The 18580-nt window shown below is 35.1% G+C and overlaps 1 long non-coding RNA gene across 3 annotated transcripts in view; it reads left to right on the top strand.

Moving 5' to 3' along the window:
* Positions 1–18580, top strand: part of LOC137253339 (uncharacterized) — a 104041-nt gene that overhangs the window by 15982 nt on the left and 69479 nt on the right. For all 3 annotated transcript variants that reach the window (XR_010953773.1, XR_010953772.1, XR_010953774.1), the window contains one exon: positions 13891–14349. This is a non-coding gene — a long non-coding RNA (uncharacterized lncRNA). The remainder of the gene's footprint in view (positions 1–13890; positions 14350–18580) is intronic.

Here is an 18580-nt window from a genome sequence, read left to right as displayed (position 1 = left end):
ACCAATTGCGGGTTTGAATCGAGCTCAAGGCCTAACAATAATTAATTTATCATTATTATTGATATGATACATTTTTTCTTAATTGAAAGATAACAATAAAAATTGTTAATACATACCAGAGCACGGGGAAAAGTGTCAATAAAATATGACACTATGGCCATCATTGCAATGAAACAAGTCCAATTTTCACAGCTATTCTGCAACAGATGTCGCAGTGCTGTGAATATCAATTGGCAAGAACCGAAACGTTGCCGATGAAGGAATTTAACAGTTCCCGAAATGGATCTATACAACGAGTTTTGGCAGTTGTCTAAATTTTTTCTTTCTTCTATTCTAATTTAAAATTTTTTCAATTATCTAAGAAAAATGTATCATAACAATAATAATGGTAAAATAATTATTGTTAGGCCTTGAGCTCGATTCAAACCCGCGATCTTACAACTCAGTAGGCCGATATAACAACAAAAATTGGGAATACCAATTGATTAATGCAAATTTATAAGAATGTACGATAATGAATATTAGAGCGGGTCAAATTGTATGGATGGATTTTTTTCCATCAGGAGTATAGCAAAAACGTAATCTACAGATCATTCCAAGAAAAATTGTTGAAGACACCATAGTTCTAAGTCCGATCTCGAGGTCCCGATTTTTGCAAAATAGATATTTTGCCATATGAATGTAGGGTTTGGCCAAAAGATCTTCATAGCTTCTGATAGAATTACATATAGGAAAATTATCATATTGGGCTTACTTTAAAGGTATTTTACATTAATTTCAGAATCTTTATTGATAACTATAGTGTTTTTGAGTTTTAGTAGAGATATCAGGCTTAACTTATGAGAAATTAGCCTAAAATGAAATTTTAACTACTATATCATCATTTTTAATAAGTTTCTTATAGAATTTTTTTGTTTTCTTTATAGCTTTTTGTATTTAAATTTAAAATGGATGAACCAAATCCTTCTACATCAACTGAATCCACTTTATCACATATACTTGAACACGATATTATCGCATTTGGTTTATCAAGTGAATTAAATAATCTGAATTTACCGTCTATTCGTGAAATTTTAAGATTTTATTTCTTTTTAAGTGATCATGCTAAAATTCAAAGTAAAATGTGTTCGCATAAAAATTTTACTCCTTATGTAATTGATAAATTGGTTGAAAATTGGAATAAACTTAATATTCAACTATTTGATAGACGTATTCTAAGAAAACTAAATTTTTTAATTGAAAAATATCACAAAAGCATTAAAAACAGAGAAAAAGTTCAGGAATTTATAGCAATCGTACTCTTGCAGTTTATATTCACCCCTATTCTGCATTTCGATTACGTTCCCGTTCTACGCTCCGCTTTAATCGAAGTTGGGTATTCTGCATTACGACGGAATCGTAACGAGAAGAGGAAGAGCAAATGATTTTTCGAAATCAGCTGTTTGTACGGAATGTGCGAAAATTGGAACAAAATAAATTAAAGAAAATTTGTAAAAAACACTGAAAAACGTTAATATTTTATTATCCACGCCATTTTGTACAAAAAAAAGCAATAGAATATATTGCCGCAGTGTTATATTTTTTTGAGTGAAGTGCTTTCATAATTGTAAGTGTGTTTTTGTGGTTCTTTTGGCCAATTCCCTGCCGTGGCCACCAAGTTTTGTTAAAACGGATTCCTGCACGAATATAATAGACATTTTCTGAATTTTATGGATGTTAATTTCATTACACTGGCCTAAAATACTTTATAAAGATTTATTTATTCTTTCCGCAAGGATTGTTTACGTTTTCGCTTCACCTTCCTCTACTCCGGCAGCTTGCTTTGGCATATAACTGGACCCAAAAAACAGACACAAATTATAGCTGTCTATTATAATGGAATCAATAGCCGCGGCATTATTTGTGGAGATGGAAAGCAACGCATACGAAAATGGCCAGGCGAGAATGGAAAGGCAAATATTGTGAGATTTGTGTAATCCAATTGAGATGAGTGACGAATTGTAAGAAATTAAACTTAAAAGTGGTAAAGTTTAATGACTTATTTTCTTATTTAGGTTCAAAAAAAACTTTCGACTTAATAAGGATGTTTCAAGTATGTGTTTGATACTTTTGCGGGGCAAATACATACGTCCAAGGAATTCGACATCGACATGTTGTTTTTGACCTGGAAACATGTAAAAAATAATAATCATCAAGCATTCTACGTTTCTTAACAAGTTTTACTTACATTTTTGTTAAAATTCCTTTATAAATTAATAAAAAAATAAAAAGAAAATATCTTTCCGCCAACTAATTTGCAACTTAGAAAAACGGAACTACGATCGAAATGCAGAATACACAAAATCGAACGATTCGAAGTTAGATCGAAAGAGATTGGAACACAGAATATCAAAATTGCCAAATCGAAAAACTTCCAATCCAAGTCGAAATGCAGAATAGGGCTGAATATCAATTTTAATGCTTTAGATTATAGTGATATGATTGATCTGCTTGATGATAATTTACGATCCGAACCGGCATTCACAAGAAATATTCCATACGATCACTTGGTACAATTCTTAGATTATGATGAGCCAGCACTAGATGATCCTAATATTTCAATGCATAAACAAGGAACAGAAAGATATGTACAGCTGTTCACAGCTGTTTCCAAACGTGTTATAGAAAAAAAGGTGAAGGTGTTATGGCTGTTACAGCAGAAAGTCGTGAAAAACAACCTCGAACGGAGCACAAAAACGATTTTAAAAAATAATAACATAACATTACTTTTATTTTGAAAAATACTTTGAAATGGCCAGTTCCATGGTTCAATTATATGTTTGGCTCATCTGTAAAGCAACAAAATATGTCTGTTCAATTTGTCAAAATTGTCAAAATCTGTGTATTGGTGTTGGTGCGAATTATATGGAATGGAAACATAAAATTTAGCAGTTTTTGTATGTGTAAGAAAATGTTGCCAATGTGTTGGTTTCATTTTGAGTTTGCCATCTCCTTTTGACAATTCCTTCGGCCATGCAATGAAATAAATCAGCTGATGAGATGAGCCAACCAAATAATTGAACCATGGGTCAGTTCGAAGTAAAAAATAATTTTTTAAATAAATTACATTAAAATTATAAAAATTGTGTTTTTTGCTTATTACTTGAAAATATAGGTTTTTTTTTTTAATTTTTCTCTACTAAAACGAATTCGACAAAAGAAAAACTGTCTGAATGAAAGTTGTTGGAAATATTCTGAACTTATTTTAGCTGTAAAGAAAAAAAAAATCCATAAGAAATTGTTAAAAATGGATATACATATAATAGTTATCTGATATCTCTACTAAAATTAAAAAACATTATAGATATTAATACAGATTCTGAAATGCGCGTAAAATACCTTTAAAGTAAGCCCAATATGATATTTTTCTTATTATTCTATCAGAAGCTATGAATATTTTTTGGCCAAACCCTACGTTCATATGGCAAAATATCTATTTCGCAAAAATCGGGACCTCGAAATCGGACTTAGAGCTATGGCGTCTTCAGCAATTTTTCTTAGAATCATCTGTAGATTACGTTTTTGCTATACTCCTGATGGAAAACAAATTTGACCCGCTCTAATGTATATTAAAACAGGAAACATGTATGTACTCAATACAAATGTACACTTGGATATTTTACTAAAATCAATATTCGTTCTTTTCCAAAATTTTTCATTATTTTTGCCTCTGGTATTCCCTCAATAGTTCTTATTTTGTATACAAATTGGTTTTCTGTTTTGATGACGCACAGATCAAGCGGCAACCTTGTAATATCTTTTGACGTCCTTTCATTGAGTATTATTTGGGATTTTTTTTTTTTTTTGTATGTGAAATTTCACCTTTTATTACGCTGACCCTGAGACAGTACAAATGCGATGGTGATGGTGATAAAAATATAAAAACGAATAATGAATATAAATTAGTACTTATGCATGCAGCTATTTAGTATGTAAAGAGAGCGAAATTGTACGTATGTACAATGAAAGTATCTACAACGTATCCGCTTTGGCTGAAATTGTTTTTGAGCAGGTGAAAAGCAGCTAAGGTGTGTAATCAACGTTGTCATAAGAGCTGGTAATCAATCTTCCTTTTTTAAGAAAAGATATTCAATTGAAGATTTGAATATAAATAAAAATTTTATTTTTGTGCTAAAATTTTCACTTATTTATTTTTGAGGTAGAGCATTGATGTTGATATTTTAACGATTTTATTTAAAAAATTAATTGGCCACATTGATTAAAATGTTAATTTCGGCCCTAGTATGCAATCCTGTTTCGCTTTTGAGCTAATAAGCTTAACACTTATCGAATCTCCTAACTTTTGCAACGTCGAACATTTTTATATAAATCAAAAGTGGAGCCCATCATGGGGCGCATTAATGTGGCTTTGATAACGATAATTGAGAGGAGTTCTATAGAAAGCCCATCAGAGTAGTAGGATTGGTCACTAATCATCAGATTACTAGGTCATATGATATCCTTTTGTCCCAATTGCATGTGTTTATAAGAGTTAAAGAAAGTAATCGATGATAAGTGCCCCCTAAAGAGGAGAGCTACACCTTCTTGATGACATCCCATAGCGGGGTAAAATCTACTCAGCCTTCCCCCCAGATGTATCTTGATTTTCCTTATCTTTTGCATCGAAAGCAACCAGTGAGTAACCATTGGTCTCATTTTCTTGCCCCTCATAGCAGGATCAAAAGCTTGATGCGGCTTGTTATTGAAAGCCACTGAGATACCATAATAGGTCAGGGTAATTTACCTTTAGACTGAAAAGCACTAAAAACAAGTAGATTGCTCTGCAAAGAAATTCATGTTTATGAGAAAGGAACTGAGGTTTTCGTTTCATAGCAAACCGATGTGTCGTCGATACTAAATCGATAACACGCCGATGACAGATCGATACATTTTCGGTAGTGAATCGGTCACAAATTGGTAGCACTCCGATAACGAATCCTTTTGATAACATATTAATATTTTTTCTAAAAATGACCGAAAACTTGTTGATAAATGAGAGATAGTTTTTTAAAAACAAATCGATAATGTTTCGATAAAACTTTAAATAACATATCGACAAAATCGGTAAATAATTGAACATTTTTTGATACTAAATCGATAAAAAATCGATAACTTTTGTTGTCAATATCAAGTTTGTAATACTTCGATAACAAATTGATAACTCGCCGTTCGATTTCGGTTTTGAATTTTAATATTTACTTTCCTTTCCCCTCCACACAAAACTTGTAACGTGCTCTGATTTTAAAACTTCCTATTACAATTTTATTCCAAACAATGATAGAGATATCTTAATGAAGAATATCGCTAAAAGTGCATCTCTTCTTTAGCACAACAGTCTACTCACCCCTTGATGAAGAGCTTGGTATTCCACATACCTCTTAAACTTACTACTTAACCTACATATGTATATGTATATATGAGTGATACATTTTATCTGCGCTGAAATGCTACAAAAACAGTTTTAAATAATATTTATAACACAATTAAATGATTAATAATGCGCAACTGAACTTTTGGGCCACCTATACATACAAACCTAAATACACGCATATGTGAACTCATTTGTATGTTTATACATAAACACGCTTGTAGGTCAGTCTGACGTCCGGAAGTGATACTTCTAAAAAGCATATTCAAATTAGTAAACGAATAAAAAAATAATAAAAAGTTTTATTGTTACTTTAATCGCAATTCCAATTCAAATTACTACAACAAGCGCATGTTTTAGATGTAGTTGTTGTTATAGTTCTTATGCACAAATGAATGGCACCCATAAGAATTGCCTTTGTTGTTATTGGGCAACTTCCTTCCGGTTAGTCATCTTGCGTTTGGAAAATACTTCAAAGTCTATAAATGTTGGTCTGACTGTTGGGTTTCGATACAATGGACAGTTGTTACCAAGGCAAATTCCTAGCCTAGCGACTGCTGAGTGGAATATCAACCTATCTCGGCTGTCATTTCAAATACGCTCTACTTCAGAGTTTGTTTCAGAAACACCTTATCCGAGCTTAAATTCATCATATTTTGGCGAGATAGGGTATTTTTGGAAGAAATCATGATATAGCGAATATATCGATGTTCCACCAATCCGACGAAATAGTCCGGAATACCTTTAAGAAATTTCAAAATTTAGCTAGGTTTATATTTACCTATATTTAGTTTCCAAAAAATATTATTTGCAAATAGGTAAGTCCATCATTAAACAAAAAATTTGTCAAAATTTGATAACTCATGAATAATAAATGAATGAATAGTGATTATCAATTGCATATGCAATTTATGCAGTTGTATAGCATGGTAGGCCAGTCTTTCCCACTTTACTATGAATTTCGCCAAGTACGAGTACAAAGAGAGATTAAGTCTCAGTGGAGATCTTCCCTTTAAAAACTCTTCTGCCAAATAATTATCAAAGTTCGTACAGATAATCGAAATTATTTACTTCCCGACTAATCCCATTTGATTTAATGATAATTTAGTTAACTTAGTCATCCAGAAACCTTGAGTAATGATTAAGTAATTAATTGTGGTATACTTACTATAGATTACTAAATTTTGGACTAACCATCATGTTATTAATAAAAAAAGTGGTAATAAATATCTGATTAATAGAGGTTTTTATTATTAAATGAATTATGCAAAAAACTATGGAATCATATGATTAATCATTATCGATTAATTTACTGATTGATTTCTTGACTGGTCGTATTTCGCTAACAATCATGATGTTATTCAAAAAACTATGTAATCAAAATATGATAATCACACAATATTATTATTCAGATTAATTATGCAGAAAACAGTAATCATATGATTAATTAGAAACAAATCATTATCGATTAATTAAACGCATTTATTTTTTAACTACTCACATTTTTGACCAATCATAGTTTTAATAAATATTATTACCAGAAAATTGTATTGCTCCGATCAATTAAGCAGAAAACTTCTTAGTATGATTAATCATAGATTAATCAATATGGATTATAAAAAAGGTTTAATATAATGGACCAATTTACTGGCTATTTTGTATCGTAATTATTTCAATATTCACAAAACAAGTTATCATAATATTATTAGTTAGATTAATCTTGTCGCATGTTTGCCAATCAAGATTTTGTTATTCACAAATTTGATTATTCAGATAAACTTGTGCAGGCAACTGAATAATCTTAATTTTAATAATCTGAGTATAATCATGCTTTATTATTCAAAAGGATTACTTTCTGATTACTTGCAGTTGGACTATTTTGTTATTCATAAAACTAAGTTACCTATATCTTAATATTTTAAAAAGATTTTAATTATTTAGATTAGTTATTCTAAAAAAGCAATTTAAAAATAACTAATCATTACGCATATTTTTGCTTTTGTTTTTACTGACTACTGATTTTATTGTCGTAATACCGCGCTATCCGGTTTATCGATACGACACTGTATGCACACATACACATACACACAAATATATTGCGTATTACTGCACAAGCCTCAGTTAAGTACTTCCATTTCCACTTTCATTTCTATTACTCTGCGATTGTTTCTATTTATTGTCGGATTTGCACTTCCACTTCCTATTCAGCATGGGAAAGACTTAAAATGACATGTCTGGAGGAGGTATTTATGTATGTATGCACGTTTCTTCATTTATCTAAGTCCAAAAAAGGAAGCAATGAATTCATGCTCGCAGACATGTAGCTACCGATACGTGTGAGTAGGGTTCCTTATTATCAGACAGCAGCAGCTGCGTATTAAATAAGTGCTGGGACTGCAGGGATTTTACTCAATGGTAATCATTTCTATCATAAAAAAATTGTCTGTGTTGTAGGAACGCGATTCTGCAATGTTCCCGGCTATCTTCAGAGCCCACAGAGTTTCTTTCAAACTGAGGGTAGCCATATTTTCCGACTGCCAGGCGGCTCTGGGTGCACCGGCGAGAGCATGGTTGATCAGTGGAGGGAGTGGGTCTTGAATCTGCCGATTTAATTTATCGACGAAGCTGATAATAAATGAAAACGATTGCATACCTGTTAAGTTTCTGGGAACATGTGGCCGTTAGCTATTTTTAGGCAGAATATAATGCATACATTGGGATCAGTTGCATTATTCACCGGGCAGTGAAAAATTTGGGTTCATCTGGCACGAATGAAATTGGTAGGAATTACCATAAGTCGCAGCTGCATTGTTGTAGAGGCGGCGCAAACGGAGGAGTCTCTACTGTGCGACTGTCAAAGTAGAATGAAGTTTCTTGGAAACCATTTTTAAAAGCCTCCTGGAACTCTACAACGGGATGGATTACGTGGAATACGTGATACCACCGGGGATCTTTAAAAATGTGTCAGTCTTCGTAGAATGTTTTTCATTACAAGCTGAGGGAACAAAGCGTTACCCAAAACTCTAAAATGTAAAAGTAATTGGTAATAAGGCCAATTGACCTTATGTGCGTTGACCTTATGTCACCACACCATCACATTGATGCAATGTCTTCAAGCCTTGACACGTGTGCAAAGTTTCACTCAAGTTTATGGCCATTCAAAATGGTAATAAGGCCAATTGACCTTATGGCCGTTGACCTTATGTCACCACACCATCACATTAATGCATTGTCATCGGTCCTTGATACGTATGCAAAGTTTCAAATTAATCAGACTTCTAGAAACCGGTGAAAATTAAGCTCAAAGATTCCGTTACATACATACATAGTAAAAACTAATTCAAACCGTAGTAATCTGAGCCTTGACCATGAATGTTAAACCTTTGTAACAGCAGTCGAATTGTTTTGATCTTCGTCCTCGTCCTAGCCTAGCCTTACTCCGATTATGTTGTTTCGTCTATGCCCACTCTCTGAGTCTTTCACTTGTCATCTTATTATGTTAACATAAACTCGTCAATATTTGGTCCTAGAGATTTTTTCCCCACAGGGTTCATATTACGCAACTTTCAATGAACTCCAATTGCAAGCCTGCGCTGTCTGTTGCATATTGGCACACACATACATTCATATCAACATATTTGTCATTTGACAATACAACGTGCTTCGACGATCACAACTGAGCCCCTCTATTCCTCGCTAAGTAGGTACTCGCATTATTTTCCTCAAATGTTTGCTATCATCAGTTAGACAGTCGACACAGTCAGTCAGTTGCACCAAAGCAACAAAGCATTGGCCAACCGCATTAAATTTGTGTTCGCATGCATTTGTGGCTCCAATTTATGTGCGCTTCCCACCGTTTACGCAGTTTTGTATCGATATTTTGTGGTTGTTGTAGTTGCATTCTCTTGCCCTGCTAATGCTGTTGGAGGTGGTGACAACATGGTGGAGGAACGGTGGCAACGACAGATCACTTCCTTTCGCGCTTCATTTCACTTTGCTGTTGCTGTAAACAACACAAATAATTTTTCTGTTCTCGGTTTTTTGTTTTGTTTTTGCTTTTGTTGGCATAGCGCCGTTGATGTTGCTGTCGTGGCAGTACCAGCGCACAGAGTTCACTTCCGTTGTCGATTTTTTTGTTGCTGATGTGTTGGTGTTGGCGTTGTCGTTATGCATTGCGATCGTTTTTTCGCTATCATTACGATTTGTTTTATTTTATTTGAATTTTTACATTTTTGTACAATTTTGAATGTTTATGTGTATGTGTGTATGCATGCGCCTTATAAAGATGGCTGTAGGTGTATGCATCTCCTATGTATTTGGGCGAATTTGTGGTTTAATTCATTCATAAATTCATACTTAACTATTTCAATTGATAAAGCGTCGCGACTAGGTCCGCATGAATGTATACATACATATCGCTCATTTACTTCAATAGTGTCATAACTCAAAAAACACAATTTTCCAGGAGAGCCATTGAAAGATTTTAACTGCCATATGTTGCGCATATAAAGGCATATTTTCATTTTTAAGGGATTACAAAGATTTTTTTATTCAACATAGATCATGATATTGGGTACGTTTGTATGGTATTAACTCAAAAGTCATGTTTTTTGAGTTATGACACTATTGAAGTAAATGAGCGATATGTAAGTGTGTGTGAAAAATTTGTATTAGGGTATCCCGTGTTATATGGATCCTTTCTTTAGGGTTTTTTTTTTTACCTACAATGATGAATGATCAGAACTTTGTTACGTCTAATAACAAACAAAACACCGAGTCTATACTCTCCTGATCATTCCAAATTAGTGGAAATCCTCTTCCCCTACTGCCAATAGGGTGGGAAGAACTTCTAAGCCGGAGCAATGTAAGGGACTTTTGATTCCGAGTTCTAAAGATTCGAGGTTAACCTACTATTCACTCGATCTTTCCAACACAGAGGAAGTCACTGCTGCCAAAGGATGTTAAAAACTGCTGAGCCGGAGCTATGTTACGGACTTTCGATCCTGAATCCTAAAGATCAAAGAACAAATCACTCTTATCTTGATCTTGCCAACCCATCTGTAGCCTTACCCTTTCTTTGCTGCCCAAAGCATAGGAAGAACTTCTAATCAGGAGCGATTGTAAGTACTATTGGTTCCCATTCCTAAGGACACATCGCTGATCCCTTGATCTCTCCACCTCAGTGGAAGCTGTCCACTTCCTCGACTGCCAATAAGACAGGAAGACTTTCTAATGCAGCGGTGTTACCGACTTTTGGTTACTTTGCATAAATACTCGAAGACAAATCGCTCTTCACTTGCTCTCTCCGACTCAGTAGAAGCCTTCCATTCCCTATGCTGCCAATTGGACAGGAAGAAGTTCTATGCCGGAGCGAGCAAAGATGTTGGGGTTTTATTCTTTTGTAAAATGGGTTTTGAGGAAAGGCTTTCCTCCCCAATTCTCGGTTGCATTCGATATCAAAGTTGTTTTGTGGGCAGCAGTCTTCCTTTCAGTTGCAATGCAATATTCTTCATTGCATCAGGTGTTTTCTCATGGCCACAATGATCCATTACCTTCCTCAATATATATGGTAGTAGCATGGACTCATGCAAATTGTTGGGTTAAGTCGTGTTCTCAGAAAGCTGGTATTACTAATGATCTGCAGCGAGTGTAGCTTTTCTAAGACTAACATTCTTTGTGGTTTTGTGCGCATGCGCAAAATTTTATTTGCCTATCGCAGCATAGACGGTTTGGTTGCGTGTTTTTCCATCAGCAACAGCCATATAAACTGGTTTTAGATGGACTCTGTTCCTTTTCAACTGACTTACTGAGAATCGTATGTTCTGACTACATATCAAGCCCTGCGAAAACAAATGTTTATAAGTGTCGAAAGAAAAAACTATAGAACTCTTGGTGGGACATTTCAGTTCGCTTAGATTACTTTAGCAAGTTGATCAGGCTACGTGATTTGGGCTATTCGCATTCTGACTCCAGTAACTTTACCATTGGGACGATTAAAGCCTTAAATCCAACTGACGTGCAATCGATAATGGTTTGGGAATACCTTATATCGCTAACGAATTCATCGAACTATTTTAAGATTAAATTTACCTGGGTTCCTGGGCAACTGCTACGCCGATCATATATCCCCGTGAGTAGAACTGAATTTAATGTAGACGTCTGTAGGAAATTTGAAGTCTAACTTGTCATTTGGCCACCATCACTTGTGAGTGAAGCGAGATCCCTCACCAAGGCTTATTTATCAATGGTTATAATACGGGTTTTGATCAATTTCAAATGGGGGCCTTGTGATACACCTTCATATACTGGAAAACGCTTTCAGCTGCAGTTGCATGGAATACCATGAGTTGAAATCATGAAGTCACTTCATGCTATACTATTCAACTTTCGTCAGAACTATGCGAACGTATTTCGGTCCCGGTTCCTTTTGGTACCTGCGGGACCATTCGTTTTTTTGCTTTCACAGTGCTCTCATGTAAGCTTCCCGCTACCGAGGTAGCTATTACTCAATACAACCTGATTATATTCATGTTGTAGCTACTTTTGAAGAGAGAGATTTTTTTTTTAAATGAAAACGCAGTGAAACGAGAAATCAGCATACAAATATGACAGTCTCACATAATCAAATGAATCCGGAAATATAAGAGCCAAACGGCAACGGCAGGTTTGATGTACTGGAGGCTCCAAAATGCTTTTGAAATGTCTCAATTAAAAAAAAAAAAACAAATAAGTGTTATCAGTGTTCGTGTGTCAATATGCCCATATGCACATATTATATGAAAGAAAATATGCATGCTGATTAGGCTGTCTGTTATTTACTAACTTATTTTTTTGATACACTCCTAAACTGATTAAGGTAGTTTTTTTTTAATTTCAAATCGAAATAATTTTTTTCAAATAAATTTACAACACCATTTTTAAATAAAAAAAATATATATACATTTTCCTGTAAAATTAATAATTTTATTTTTGTTGAAATTCAACTGCTCTACAAAATACTTTTGTCTCATGATAAAACAATAAGAGAGTAACTCAATTCTCTCTTGATCGACTCAAGTACATTCATTTGTTCCGGTTGATGGTTTCAGATTGAAACCGAAATATCGACCAATTATATAGATTATAATACCACAAAATATGTGGTGCTTTATTTATCCCTGCGGCCTCGAGCTCAATAATTAACCAAAAAGTTCAAATTTAAAAAAAAAATTTAAAATCACTCCCAAACATACGGACGGACATGGCTCAATCAATTTTTTTTTCGATACTGATGATTTTGATATATGGAAGTCTATATCTATCTCGATTCCTTTATACCTGTACAACCAACCGTTATCCAATCAAAGTTAATATTCTCTGCCTGCAATGCACGCTGAGTATAATAATGTGTCTACTTATCATTTTTTGTTGTGACAACAAAACGTGAGAACTTTACAATTTTTTCAAACGTCATTTGGTTCACACCGGTTTTACCTTGTAATATTTTTATCATGCTTTTGCCCAGCTTTAACTTGGGATAACTTTTGAATCAGCTTGTCGAAAGTTTGTTGAAATTGTAGAGCAATGACATTAGCAATTTCTTATTCTTCAGTCACTCCTCTTTAAATTTTGTAGTTCAAACTATAACAACCAATCTCCAAAACGTCTTTGAAAAAATTCGAAAATTTGAGAAAGTTTTACGAAAACATTTTGTTTAGATTGTATGAGTTAATCGGGGATTGCCTGTATTGCTTTAAATGTATGAAAACATTTATTTAAAGCAATTTTTTATTTTTATAATTTATTTAAAAATTTGGGAAAAATTTAAACAATGTGACTTCAGAACGGACAAGGCGACAGCTGTTTCGATTATACCTTGTAAATCTCTTCAAAGCCTTTTCTGTCGGGAGTGGGATTTGAACCCGCACTCCTACGATAGTAGGAAGTGTTACAAACGCATTCAGCCACGTCATTTTGTTTAGAGTTTTCCGAGATAATTTTGGTGTATGCACTTTTGTAGCCTATATTAATTTTAGTCTAATAAAGAACAAGTTTTTAGTCACTCAAAATTCGCATTTTTTCGAAGGCTTGTTATATGTTTAAAACACTCTTCAAAAAAAATTTCCAAAATCAACACAAGTTTTGACAGACCTTTAACTTGTACTTTGTTATCTCATTTTTCACACACTTTGACACATTAGCACAAACGTTAAGGCACATATTGTCAAAAAACAAACCAAGTTCATACAAAACGTTCACCCTAATGCTCTTATACACGCATGTATATTGAGCGCATTTATGAATTAAATTGTGACTTGCTCAATGAATTCATTCATTAATTTTTCCATTCAAACATACAGTACATTTAGACATACATACATATTTACATGCTTGCAACATAAGTGCAAACACAAACAAAATTATCTACCTACATAGAAACTTATATTTATACACATATCACTTGCCTGGCTTAATTTTTCAATATTATTTATATTTCGTTTTAGTGCGTTCATATTTGTTTACCGTAATCTGCAATCACCATCAATAAAGTACGAAACCACTAAAACTGTATAAGGGCTTATGGTAACATTTTATGGATTCACCCCGTCAAATATTGCGTTTATAATGAACGGGATGAGCACGCCAACGTCAGCAACATCACTGAGAAAAAAGTTACTTAAGGCACACAACTTAAAAATGATTAAAAAAAATACTAATAAAATGAAAACAAATATTGGAAATTATGCGCCGATAAGCAGAAAGTACCCACATGCGGTTATTGCTTGCCCTCGTTTCATCGCCCTACTGCTGCCTTCATGCACACGCGCGCACTCACATTTTTCAACATTCGCGGGTCAATATACGCTTCGATTGCTCCAATGCATCCGCTGGGCCATTCGTTTGACGGAGACCAACTGTGTATGCGTTTTTTCCACGCTGTTGTTTTTGTACTTATTTGCTGGGTGAGTGTGCCACTACTTCCGGTTTAAATATATTTATAGATTCTACACTACACATACATATACACACACAAACAAACTTACCCATGTATATATGCTTTACTTTTAATCTTTTGTAACCGAGTTGCGAAAATGCACTTCTTCGTAATATTCTGAAAATCTTTGGGTACTATACCCATAGTCATAATTAAATTTAAATAATTTTGTCATAGGGGTCTAGTTTCAAGATAATGTAACGAATTTAGTGCAATTCCTCTTATTTGTAACCTTCTGCTAACGTTCGAATCACTAAACTGTTGAATAAATAACTCCAATATTCAATAATGCAAAATGGTCATTATTAGAAAACTTTCACAATAACACTTCTACTTTTCAACAGGTAGCGTGCTTAAATCAAACTGATTAAACTGATTACTGCTTACTCAGCTTTAACTCCTTTTATACTCTGTGATGTCTCGTTCGCGTACTTCTAGGTGTTTCTATTTCTAGAATTTACTACTCGTTTACCAGCTATAACTACAGATGCACGATTTTATAGATTCTCGCATAACCATATGCGCGTGTATATGTGAGTGATACTTCCACAGATGATTGCCTACTTTTGGGAGTATTTCAGATATATGCATGCGTTTGTGCATTTCTCTCCGCTGCTTGTTTGGACATATGTATAGACATAACGATTGATTTGTTGATGTGCATACAAGTCACTGCTTAGTATTGGCTTAACGATGATAGTATCCCTTAGTGTTGCTAATATTCGTCACAATAATATAAATCTATGTTCTATACTTTGTTCATGTCTTTTAAAAATTCAAAAATTATTCGAAAACTTTATCATTTACATCTAAAGTTTGATGGCGCTATGCTGCTATAGCTGTAAGGTCTCAAGCGAAGCTGTCATTGATACTTTGTGTGTCGTTTAATTTGCTAACACTACACAACACTTCGCCACCAGGTCAAGAGGTGGCATGTGTAATATTCCTGCTATTCAACAATTCCCCGATCCATCTTGCTAAGGCTGGACGAACTTCGATGTAATGAACATCCATCCATAGTCCGTTTAGAGACATTTTGAAAGCCGCAGCAATGTCATCTTATTTCTGAAAAGAAAGTCAATCCCAAAGTACCTTAGTAAGAGCGCTCATCTGAATACGCATTGCCAATGTACCACTTAGTATAAAAGGGTTGAAACGCTTGTACCGAAACGGTTTGGCGGTTCAGAGGTACCCAGGAACCGGTTCAAGTTTTGCCTAAGTGGATTGAGGCCCTGGACCGAACCACGGTTTTTCCAAAGTTATTTTTTTTTTATTCAAGGAGATCTTACGCGAGCACTCTGTCTTAATAAATTTGAATATTAAAGAAAACTGTACTTCGTTTTTTGGATTTAAAATTTGACTTTTTTTTTGAAAAATCTTTAAAGTTTTTAAGACGGAATTATTGAATTTATGGTAAATTTACATAAATCTCTGTAATATGTCAATTCTAAGTGGGGTTATATATTTGAATTTGGGTACAGTGTAGAAGAATATTCTCTTATGAATACCAAGGAATTGTGCTGGGTCACCTATGGCGAAACTTCTCCCTTCTGGTAAATAGTATTAGATCATGTTGAACATCCACGTCGACAGTATAACGCTACCGACTGTCTTACCTCCAAAAATATGTAGATATATCCCCTTTCCTCTGCTTTCAAACTGTAGTGTCGAATGAAAAACTTTCTTGGCCGTAGCGTCTTCGTCCATTCGCATAACATGACCCCAGCGCAGCCTTTGGGCTTGTATTCGGTGCACTATCTTCATATGTGCGTAAAGCTCAGCATTTTACCTCTTTTCGCTATTGGCGGTCGACATTACGGACAGGACCATAAATGTTCCAGAGTACTTTTCTCTCGAACACTCCATCTCATCCTCGGCATCATCCATGATTCCAAGCTATACAACAGGACAGGTATTAGCGACTTGTAAATCATCTCAATTGCCTATTCAGTCCAAAGTACTTCGTATTGTCCACTTAAGGGCCACTGTTTGACATGGCGCTTTCCACTGATGGACTGACGTTAAAACTGTGATCCAAAATACTCGGAGGGCAATTGGAATTATAAATAAATAAATGTAAGGCGCGATAACCTCCGAAGAGATCTAAGGCCGAGCTTCTCTTCCAATTTGCGTCGTGCTCCTCTTGATTTTCCCTACAAATTGGCCGGACGGGACCTACATGTTTTATGCCGACTCCGAACGGCATCTGCAAGGCAGATGAGTTTTCACTGAGAGCTTTTCATGGCAGAAATACACCCGGAGCGCTTGCCAAACACTGCCGAGGGGCGACCCCGCTTAGAAAAATTTTCTTCTAATTGAAAAACCTTATTTCTAAAATTTTGATGTTGCTTTGCCCGGGAGTTGAACCCAGGGCATACGGTGTGATAGGCGGAGCACGCTACCATCACATCACGGTGGCCGCCATTGGAATTAGAAGTCTAAATAAATTGAAAGTTTCGGCGCCTTGGAATCGGAAACAAAGCTCCCAAACATCCCTAAAGTGATCGGTATGTTATGTTATGTTTGTATGGTGGCTCACCACAAACAAGTAGGACAAACGTCATTGACGCGACCAATGAAACCCCTCTGACACCACCATCGCTATCTACTGCCGAATATACCGCGACACCTCAGGCCACATACAACAAAAAATATATGTAAAATGGTATGACAAATGGGTGGAATGTCAACACTTGAAAAGAAAAAAGCCAAAATTTAAAACAATTTAAAATTAGCTACAAATGCATAGGGAGTAGGGAGGTGTGGAGGTAGCGCAAGTAGAACGCCGAATGTGATTTCGAGTATTTAATGAATCTGGTCTGTCTATGCTATACGCAGAGCGTAACGTCTTTAGTGGATAGACCTTCGTATCGACAGTTAGAATAGAGCAAAGCTTTGATCTTTTAACGATGTATCTTCTAACGATTTTGTATTCGTGTGCAGAGGGTTTTATGCTTATTTGGAAATGGCTATGGATGGCTAAAGTATCCGATTCCGCGCTGACATTTTCCAGGTATTAGGCATCGCTAATACAAATACTTTGGTTTATGTCTGCTGGGTATGCATGCAGGTTGGGGAAGCGCTGAAGTAAGCTAGTTACTTTTTCTAGTAGCAAACAATTCTCTATTTACGTATTTGTTGGCTTTAATTTCGCAAAGTATGCATAATGTGTCAGCATGTTGAAGTAGCGGTATCACTGCCAACAACACCTTTGATATGACCTCATCGAACCTTTTTGGTATTCAATCCTTCCGAAAAGAAACTGATCTTGGCTGTTGGATCTTACATAAGCTGGATGATACCTTGGCCAAGGTGGGCTCTAAACAGCTTTATGACTCTCTTCTTTGGTCGCCGAAGCCACAGTGAGAAGCTGGGTGAATATGTTACACAATCTTTTTCTCTACGGCGTCTGGGGTTTGCAGGTGGGCTTAACATATTATATCCATATTTTTTTCAGAGGTTCTCGATTGGTATATGATTTCATAAAGGAAACGAGACTGCGGAATCTGAGAAAGAATTTCTCTCGATGCAGGCATATGACTACTGAATCTGTCTAATGTGCTTTCGCTACCCTGAGGAGTTTTAGTTGGGAGTGCCACGAAATCCCAAAAAAAAAAAAAATACCCAAACACAAAATCCCCAAAGAAAAAAAAAATACCCAAACACATAATCCCCAAATTCAAAATCCCCAAAATCAAAATCCCCAAACACATAATCCCAGTGCTATGATAAACATCATGACCGTGTAAAAAATAGCAATATCTCTGTCCTCTTTCATTCATATTTATGTATGTATAACTATATATTCACGTTTTGGCAATACATATTTTTACTTATCCATATATAGGACTGCTAGTAGCGCTATTTCGAACAAGCTAACAGAAGCGTGTACTACGCAGAAGAACATCACCGTGGCGGTAACCACGGTTATACCACACACCCGGCCTTGGCATGTCGTTATTTTTTATTTTTTATAAGCGCGGCCGAAGGCCGCCTATGCAGAAAGTTGGTATGGATTATTAGCCTTTTTTGGTCGCGGCGATTTTATACCTAATTTGAATTTATTTCACACATAAAATGGGGATTTTGTGTTGGGGGTTTTGATTTTGGGGATTTTGTTTTGGGGATTTTGATTTTGGGGATAACGTGGTAGACCCGTTTTAGTTTCCAGACAAATTCAGATTAAATGTTATCCCATA

The sequence above is a fragment of the Eurosta solidaginis genome, chromosome 5, assembly GCF_040869045.1.
Source record: "Eurosta solidaginis isolate ZX-2024a chromosome 5, ASM4086904v1, whole genome shotgun sequence".
Classification (NCBI taxonomy): Eukaryota; Metazoa; Arthropoda; class Insecta; order Diptera; family Tephritidae; genus Eurosta; species Eurosta solidaginis.
The sequence above is the reverse complement of the archived record's forward strand: the minus strand, read 5'-3'. Positions and strand labels throughout refer to the sequence as shown.